Below are 8,685 nucleotides of genomic sequence, written 5' to 3' on the forward strand. Positions count from 1 at the left end.
CTTCAGGGATAACTGTTTTAACATCAGGTGTTTTGCCAAAAAAACCAAACATATCGAGACCACTTTTCAGCCACATGTCTATATGTATTTGTTTTCTTTTTTGCAACTAGGTATCTGTCTTCAATTATCATTTCCTAATTGAAGCATTTTCAATGAAAAAAAAAAGTAAACATATCTGACAGTAATTTGTAAAGTCCTTATTATAGATACACAAACATCATTATTGTATACACATGCACGTATTTTTAGGCACAGACTGAATGGTGTATTATGACAGTTGTTTGACGGATCAATCATTTAATATTTATTAGTTTGTTTAGATATTAGCGCTTTTGATTGGTCGAATAAGTCTAGGATACCTGTATCCTGTCGATCTGTCGGATCTGCTTTTCTCAACTGTTCTGATTTAACACAATTTATAAAACGGGAATTTCCAAATAAACAATGTCAACAAAATGTAAGGATGTCCCTGTTAAATTGTCGGCAAACAAAATACAACATTATAAAAATTAAAATTCCTGTTTAACCTTAAAAATAAACAACGCACACTTTTTAATTTACTAAATAGAACATTAAGCGTCTTCTCACGATTTCGTCTGCTGAAGATCAACGATCAAAATTTACGGCGTTGCTAGCTGTTCATATAGGCCTCTAAACTTTCACATCAATCATGTTAACAATGCTGTGCACATATGCTAACGGTGCAATTTCAAATGATAAGCAAAAAGCGTAAAGCAAAACTATGAGAAATGTATCAACTCCTTCGGAAAATTCGAAGCGGCAGATTTATCATTTACCGATAAGTACCTCACTGGCTATCTGAAAAGTTCCCACAATATTTAAAATATTCTTACTTACATACTATTCTTTTTCGACATATTAACTATTTTTATCCTCGATTACATCCCCTTACAAGGTATGTACAGTTGCATATTCCAACGATCTAACTTACAATAAAACAATTTTTAACGAATTTTGCTGCACATTAGATAAAATCCCAAGCCATCGCATGTATTTTCCTTTTGATTTCAATTCAGCCGGTTCAAATTTCAACTTTCTATTTGCGTTTATTCCATTAAATTCATCTCAATAGCTCTGCATCAGCTGAAGGCACATCCATTTGAATATTGTTGCTGTTGTTGTTTTGTATTTATACGCGCCTCTTTATTTAAACTAATTACAGTTTTAATCCATGAAACTTCACATTTTATGATTTGAAAATGTTTTGTTAAATGATTAGAAATGAATTTACTAATTTTTTATTAATCGACGTATCGAAGGAAAACTTGACCAGAAAATGTTTTCATCAGTGCGCTACGCAATAGGATTATATTGGACATTGCATCTCTAGTATCTTACACAAATGCCTGGTAAGGTACCCTAATGTTTAGCAAGAAAAATTGTCAAAGTAGAAGTACATCGATAGAACAATTCCTGGAAAAATTTAATAAAATTGAAAAAGGTATCGCGTAACGACAGGCCCTGACATGTAATGAATTTTCATTGCTCATGGCTTCAAGGCCCTGGAAGTAAAAGGATTTAAAATCGTTGAATGGCCATAAGTGTAGATCATTCTCTGTTTGAAAAATTAAATTGTTTAAATAGAATGCCAGTTCATATTTTAACATTCATATTGAATTCATTTTAAGGTAAAGGTGATTAAATCCCAAACACAAAACATCTTTGAATATTTAGTAAAATTTTGTCTAAATTAGATAAAACTGCGTCAACGGCGTTTCAAACTCATCAAATAATTTTTTTAAACGTTGAGGGAGATCAATTCATTGCCGTTGGTGACAATTACCTATTTTCAGATAATTATGAAATTCCATGGACGGGTTTATACAAAAAAACGACACTGATAGTGTTAATGTGCATCAAAACAAGGTTGTCAAGAAGATATATAAAAAATTTAACGACTTTGTAAAATTAAAAACATGTGCAAAACCATGCCCACTTGAACTATAATTAGGGTCTTCCGTTTTCAACGGAAGACCCTCTTGTTATTCTATTGTTTTTTTTAGGGTTTTCCGTTTTTTAACGGAAAACCCTTCTGTTATTCTACTGTTTCTTATTATTATTTTTTTTTCCCGCAAATTTTGTGCACGAGATTTCTCGAACATTTTTTGTCTGATTGCTATGAAACTTTCAGGGTATGTAGATGATATTAATATCTCTAGACGTTTTTTTCAAATTTTTTAAATTCACTTCCGGTTATGAGTTATTGCCCTTTAATTGAAAATTGGGGGGTCTTTTGTCCGACTTGATCTCGGGAACTACAAAAGATAGTTGCATGAAATTTAGCAGAATTGTTGGTTACATTTTATAGTTTTGCTGGCATGAAAATTTTGGCAAAATGTGTTTTAGTTTTTAAGCTATTTGCCGGTAAAGTTTAAGGTTTTGGGGGATCTGAAATGTTGTTGCTTTTTGTATAATAACCTTTAAACTAGAAATATTTTGTTAATACATATAGAACAAAAGTTGTTTAGAATAACGAGAGCTTTCATTTAAAATTAAGAAAAAAAGGGGGTGGCCCCTATAATTAGGGGTCAGCAGCTCAAACACGTATTTTTCTGATAGCAAAAATCGTTATCATTTTATGAAAAAAAATTATTTCAGTTATTGTTAATATATTGAATAATGTCATTTGGTATCAAATTAAACAAGTTCTGTGCTATATTTTTTTTTCAAATTTCATAAAACAAATATGTGAGAATCGTACATGAACGAGTTAATATGTCTACATAGACACACAAGCGAACAAATGCCACTTTAAGGCCCAGGCATTTACTGCATTACGTTGTGTTGCGTCTTAGATAAATTGTTGTGATTCAATTTCATTTTTTTCATCTATATCATTTATGAATTCAATGAACACACATTATTTAAACGTTCTATGTGCAACTATTTGTCGGGGCGCCCCTGTTTGTAACCCCCGCGCGCGCGCCGCGAACGCCATTGTAGAAAAGAGAGAGCCGTAATGCAGAAGAGAAGTTGTGTATTCTTTCGGTGTACACATGCATTTTCAATTTACTGTGAAACATATGAACATGCACAGGGAACAATACTACATATTTGTTTAAGGAGGATATTTTTCTCGTGTGAATCGTTTACGAGGAAATTCTGACAGCCACACTTCTGTCGACGATCAGCCGTTGATAAGCTACGAGTAATAAAGGAGAAAAGATGGACAGTAAAGTGCGTGATTTATGTGGATGATACTGAAGAAGGTGAGGCTATGGTGGCATAGATCTGCCACCACTTGTCAGATAGTTATGTCGACTTGTCAGATGATTATGTCGACTTTTCAGATATTTATGTCAACTTGTCAGATCTTTATGTTGACTTGTCAGAAAATAACCATATTGACTAGAAACTCAATATTCTGTTGTTAAAGCTTGTTAGTGCCACTAACTGCCATTAAGTTGTCATCATAATATCTGACAAGTCGACATAAAGATCTGACAAGTTAACATAATTATCTGACAGAAAAAATAGTATGGCCACTAATTTATAGAAAATTATTATTCATATTATAAGTCGACTTGTCAGATAAAGATGTTGACTTGTCAGATGTTATGTCATCTTGTCAAATAATCATGTCGACTTGTCAAATGATTTTGTCGACTTGTCAAATAATTATGTCGACTTAAATGATGCCAATGTCGACTTGTCAGATCCTTATGTCGACTTGTCAGAAAATATTATTTCAACTTGATGGCACAAATTGGGCGTGGAAAGGTTATAGTGTGAAATTTTTAAACACGTGGATAAGTGACAAGTCGACTTAAAGAACTGACAAGTCCACATAATTATCTGACAAGTCGTCATCAAGATCTGACAAGTCGACATAATTATCTGACAAGTGGTGGCAGATCTATGCCACCATATGAGGCTTTTACTCCTTTTAAAGTTTCTTGTTAACTGGTTAAAATTTAGTATATAGTATAGGCCTAGATGTACATGTAAGTACGTGCACACTGTTAGATGTTTTTGTTATGGTGTGGGTGTTTGTTTACTAACGTGTAATTTTTACATGTTTCATGGATGTTTAGACTCGCTCGAGGTTCATGGGGGACTGGAAAGGGTAACTGAATTTATCTATTGTGAATTTTCAACTCAAAATTCAAAGCAGGGTCTAATTAGAAACATATCATATATTCTTGTGCAGAAGACTCCAAATGTAGTCATGAATACCCTGTAGACATAACTTCAAGTAAATAAAATTGTATACTTCAGACTTCAGAGTTAAAACATGACTTTAATATCTTTATGATGCCGATCATTGTATCATTAGAGAGGTTTAAAAATTAGCAGACCAACGGGTACCCGGTACATGTACTTGTACATGTAGGTTACAAGTTAGAACTATGCGTACCATTGTACCAGTTCACATAATTTTTCTTGTTTAGCAGTTATGATGTGTACTTAAATTGTCCTTGTTAATGTTTTAAATGTAATTTTTTATTCTCTTTTTTTTAATCTGACTACTGGCAGTACTGGTGTGCGAGCAGTTCTCGCCGAGGACCATTTCTCGCTGGTGCACTGTTACATCATATTTTCGTATATAATTTTATGTGCTGATAAAATGACGTAACAATACACTGGTGAGAAATGGTACTCGGCGAGAACTGATCGCACGCCAATATTGATTAATTACAGACAAAAACTGAAGGTTGCGAGTGTTATTTTTTATTGAACAACATTGTTTAAAATAATTCTTTATATATGTGACGATCAGACCGGTTTGAATACCAGTGCCAGATAGCTCAGTTGGTAGAGCACCTGACTAGAGATTCAGGGGGATCAGGTTCAAATCCCGGTTTGGTCCTTCATTATTTCTCCCATCCTGTTACAATATTGGTGTTGTGACCAACCCCTAGAACTAACAGGTTAACTCCTGCCAGGGGTGATCTTCGAGGGTGAAGATCATTTAAGGGGGGGGAGGAATGTGACGGTCAGACTGGTTTGAATACCAGTGCCAGATACATGTAGCCAGTTGGTAGAGCACTTGACTAGAGATTCAGAGGGCCAGGTTCGAATCCCAGTTTGTTCCGTCGTTATTTCTCCAAATACAATAAGTGTTAAAAACCTTTACTTTACAACACAATACATTTAAGTGAATATTTATGTTTCTTGTTATTATTTGGTGTGGGTTTCTTGACAGTGTCGCATAAACAATTTACCCGCTCCTAAAACACAAACTTTCTTTCTGTGGATTCAGCTTACCGCTGATTGGCTGCTGTTGCAGCAGACAAATAAGATATGCACGCACAAAACACAATGAACTTATCAGAGAATGAGTTGAGTTTATTTCAACTGTTGGAATTTGGGTATTTTTTAAAAAAATGTATACTTGTGACAAAACATATATGTGGTACATACAGCTGTAGCTTTATGAAGAAAATTTTGGTTAGACCATATATACCTATCATGCAAGTAAATGATATTTACAAAAAACTTGCAATTTATGGCGCACGAAATATACGCTAGTTTTATAAAGATTGACATACATGTAATGTACCACATTCTGTGAAAAATAATCTATTAAAAATTCTTCATTAAGTTTACTCATACATGTTTTATGCTTATTACACATAGTATTGTTTTTAAAACATGTAATTTATAAAAAAATAAACAAAAACCCTCGCTAAATTTATTTGCAAAAAAAAAACAACACAGTAGAATTGATAAAAAATGGTATACCAGAAGCTAATACCAGTACATGTACTTTGACGCTGTTCGGTGGGTAATATTCGTTTGTAATTTACGAATTGAAATATTGACTGTTGCACTATAAGTACGGTAATAAACTCTCTCTCTCTCTCTCTCTCTCTCAAACTCTCTCTCTCAATTTGATAAGTGTTTATACCTATGAAATTTTTTTAATGTTATATTAATTATGACTTGATATGCAAATTTTTGATCTTGTACTGCCTAAATGTTATGTCATGTATTGGGATATGTCATACTTATTACACTGCATGGTCAGTGTATTTTTTCCAGAAATACTATGCATATGTTAATGTAAACACAGCTATTACTAGTACATGTATGTAAACACAGCTAATTATTTTTTTTTAAATTTCAGCTCAAAACAGACTCTTGTTACCACATGGCTTTTACCGGTACCTGTTGATTCTTGTGGGTCAGCTCCTGAGATTAACCTGTCACCTCTATCCACATGCATATTCCTTGTGTTCGACAGACTATTTACCGGTAATTCAAATTAAATCCGATAATGCATGAACAATAATGGAACTTGAAGAAAGCATCATGCCATGTTGTAGTTTGTGTTTGATAAGAAATTATGAAAACAAAATTAAGGCTGTTTAAAGAAATTCATAATTGCTGTGAAAATTTGTTTTTCAATAAAAGTATGCAATTATGTTTCCTTTATTTTTTATTTCATAAAGATATTTAGATGTGTTTACATAATTGAAAAATCCCTCCCCCCCCCCCTCTATTTAATTGTCTGCATTAAGATTACATGTAGGATATGTAAATGTACATTTGACTTTGAAATAACATCTGCTATGATAATTACTTTTGAAATGAACAAGAAACAACCTATTTCTACCTCTCTAAGGTATATATGCATAAAAAAAGTAGTAAAACATGTCAAATTTGAACATTTTTCATTGAAATCAACTCTGTCTCCAGCTACCTGGGTGTGTTTGAATTTAATTCTAATTTAAGGCAGATGTCTAACTTGTAGGTTGTAACTTACTGTTTTAGCATGGTTAGAAGGAGACTAGAAATCAGAATAGATTAGATATTCACTAAATATGATTAATTGTTAGCTTACTTTTTTCATGAAAACAAGAAATCACAAGCAGGACAGAGCTCTGTCTATTTGTTAATTAAAATGGTACAAGTCATACAATAAACAAATAAAGATCAAATTTTAGAATCATTGATGATTGTTTTCAAATATGTGTGAGAAATGACTCAAGGAAATTGCCACACATTTCATAAAATTAGGTAAAACATTTCAAACCATGACTTTTTATGAAAATCAATAGATTGGGGGGGGTGGGGGGTATACATGTAAGGGTATTTCTAAGTGATGTGAAGCTTTTATCATGATTATATCATGTAGGCGTATGTTGTATTGAATAAGGTTTCTTTTTAAAGGTGGTTGAACAAAAGTTGACCTCTAAAAGGTCAGGTAAAGATGTTTTACTATGGAGAACCCTGTAAATCTGTGTTTACTAAAGGAAATTGGAAATGGTGGGTTCACTTAAATGGCTATATTTTTATAAAACCTCAATGGAATTGGCAATATGTGGTATTCTTTTTCTCAGAATTGCATTAGCTTTCTTACTCTAAGACAAACCGTCCTTTCATAAAAATGTTAGTGTACTAAGTTAAAGGTACAAGGAACAGATTCGGATAAAGTACCGTCAATATTTTTATAAAATTGAGAGTGACCGTACTTGAAGGTTTATCATTGTTGCGTAGATTCATGAAATGAATTTTAATGATTATCAATAGTTAGAGGGATGTCTCTTGTTGGAATTGGTAAGCAATATTAAGGCCCCTAATTTTAAGTACATGACAAGCAGAAATAAATTGTGAAACTTGCGGCTATGACAGATATGTTGACTTTACAGTGAAATTGAAGGTTACAAACGGGAGGTTATATAACATGAAATGTAGGTGGATGGGATATTATATGCCTATTTAGTATATACTGGGTATGAGGACAATAGCAAGTTTATTGTCCCCCAAGACAGCAACTATTTAATGAGGCAAAGCCAAGGGAAATAGTTGCTGTGGAGTGGGACAATAAACTTGCTATTGTCCGAATAGTCAGTTAATTAGTATTTCATTATACAGAAGAAAACTGTATTTGTCAGCAATGCAGAATTTCTTGATGATAAACAAATTAGAGTTAAATCAAACTTTGTATTTAATGCGGCGATCTTATTAGGTCAGAGGTGTTCCGAGTTTAAGGTGATATGGGACACTTCCATGTTGTGACGTATTGTTTATCGAAATAAACAATAAAATAAAGTGTAATTATATAAGTACATGTAGTTTCTTTTCAAAAATGGTCACCTAACTCCTTAGCACAGTGGGTTAGAGGGTTTACTAGGAACCTTTAAGTCATGAGTTCGAATCCTGCTGGGGTTTTTACAATTTTTACCTTTTCAAATATTTTTAAAAGCATATTGTAAAATTTGAAAATTCTAAACCGGTGAAAATTTTTCAATTATATAGTACTTTAATCCACATTAATATCGACAGATGTCCCATACCACCTTAAAAAGGAGGGAAATCAAATTCTGCTGATGAATGGTTTTGATGACTATTCACCATGGGCAGATAGCATGGATACTATTTTAAATTAGATAAAAAGGCATGTTTATGCGGGCGCCTTCTAGTGATCAATTTGTCCGTCTGTCCATCCGAGATGGCTTGACAGGAGCATAGCTTCTCTCCCCTTGGCCCAATCTGGCTCATACCTCATCCACAGGGTTCCTTTGGTTGAAGGATGTGCAGTGACCATGAACCATGTTTTTAGGTATAAGGTTATGGTCATAGCAGAGTTATATATATAAAATCCTTGTCTGGGGCATATCTTTTTTCCCTTTGGTCCAATCAGGCTAATACAGAGTGTCTCTATGGTTAAACGATGTGCAGTGACCTTGCATGAAATTTCTAGGTAACGGGTGAAGA

At 33.4% G+C, this 8,685-nt stretch overlaps 1 long non-coding RNA gene across 1 annotated transcript; it reads left to right on the forward strand.

The window, feature by feature from the left end:
- The first annotated feature begins 2,652 nt into the window (after window positions 1-2,652).
- LOC136275669 (uncharacterized) lies at window positions 2,653-6,385 on the forward strand. Its single transcript, XR_010714189.1, has 2 exons — window positions 2,653-3,230; window positions 6,092-6,385. It is a non-coding gene; the product is annotated as an uncharacterized lncRNA (long non-coding RNA).
- Window positions 6,386-8,685: the final 2,300 nt, after the last annotated feature.

Source organism: Magallana gigas, chromosome 5 (genome assembly GCF_963853765.1).
Source record: "Magallana gigas chromosome 5, xbMagGiga1.1, whole genome shotgun sequence".
In the NCBI taxonomy this organism is placed as follows: Eukaryota; Metazoa; Mollusca; class Bivalvia; order Ostreida; family Ostreidae; genus Magallana; species Magallana gigas.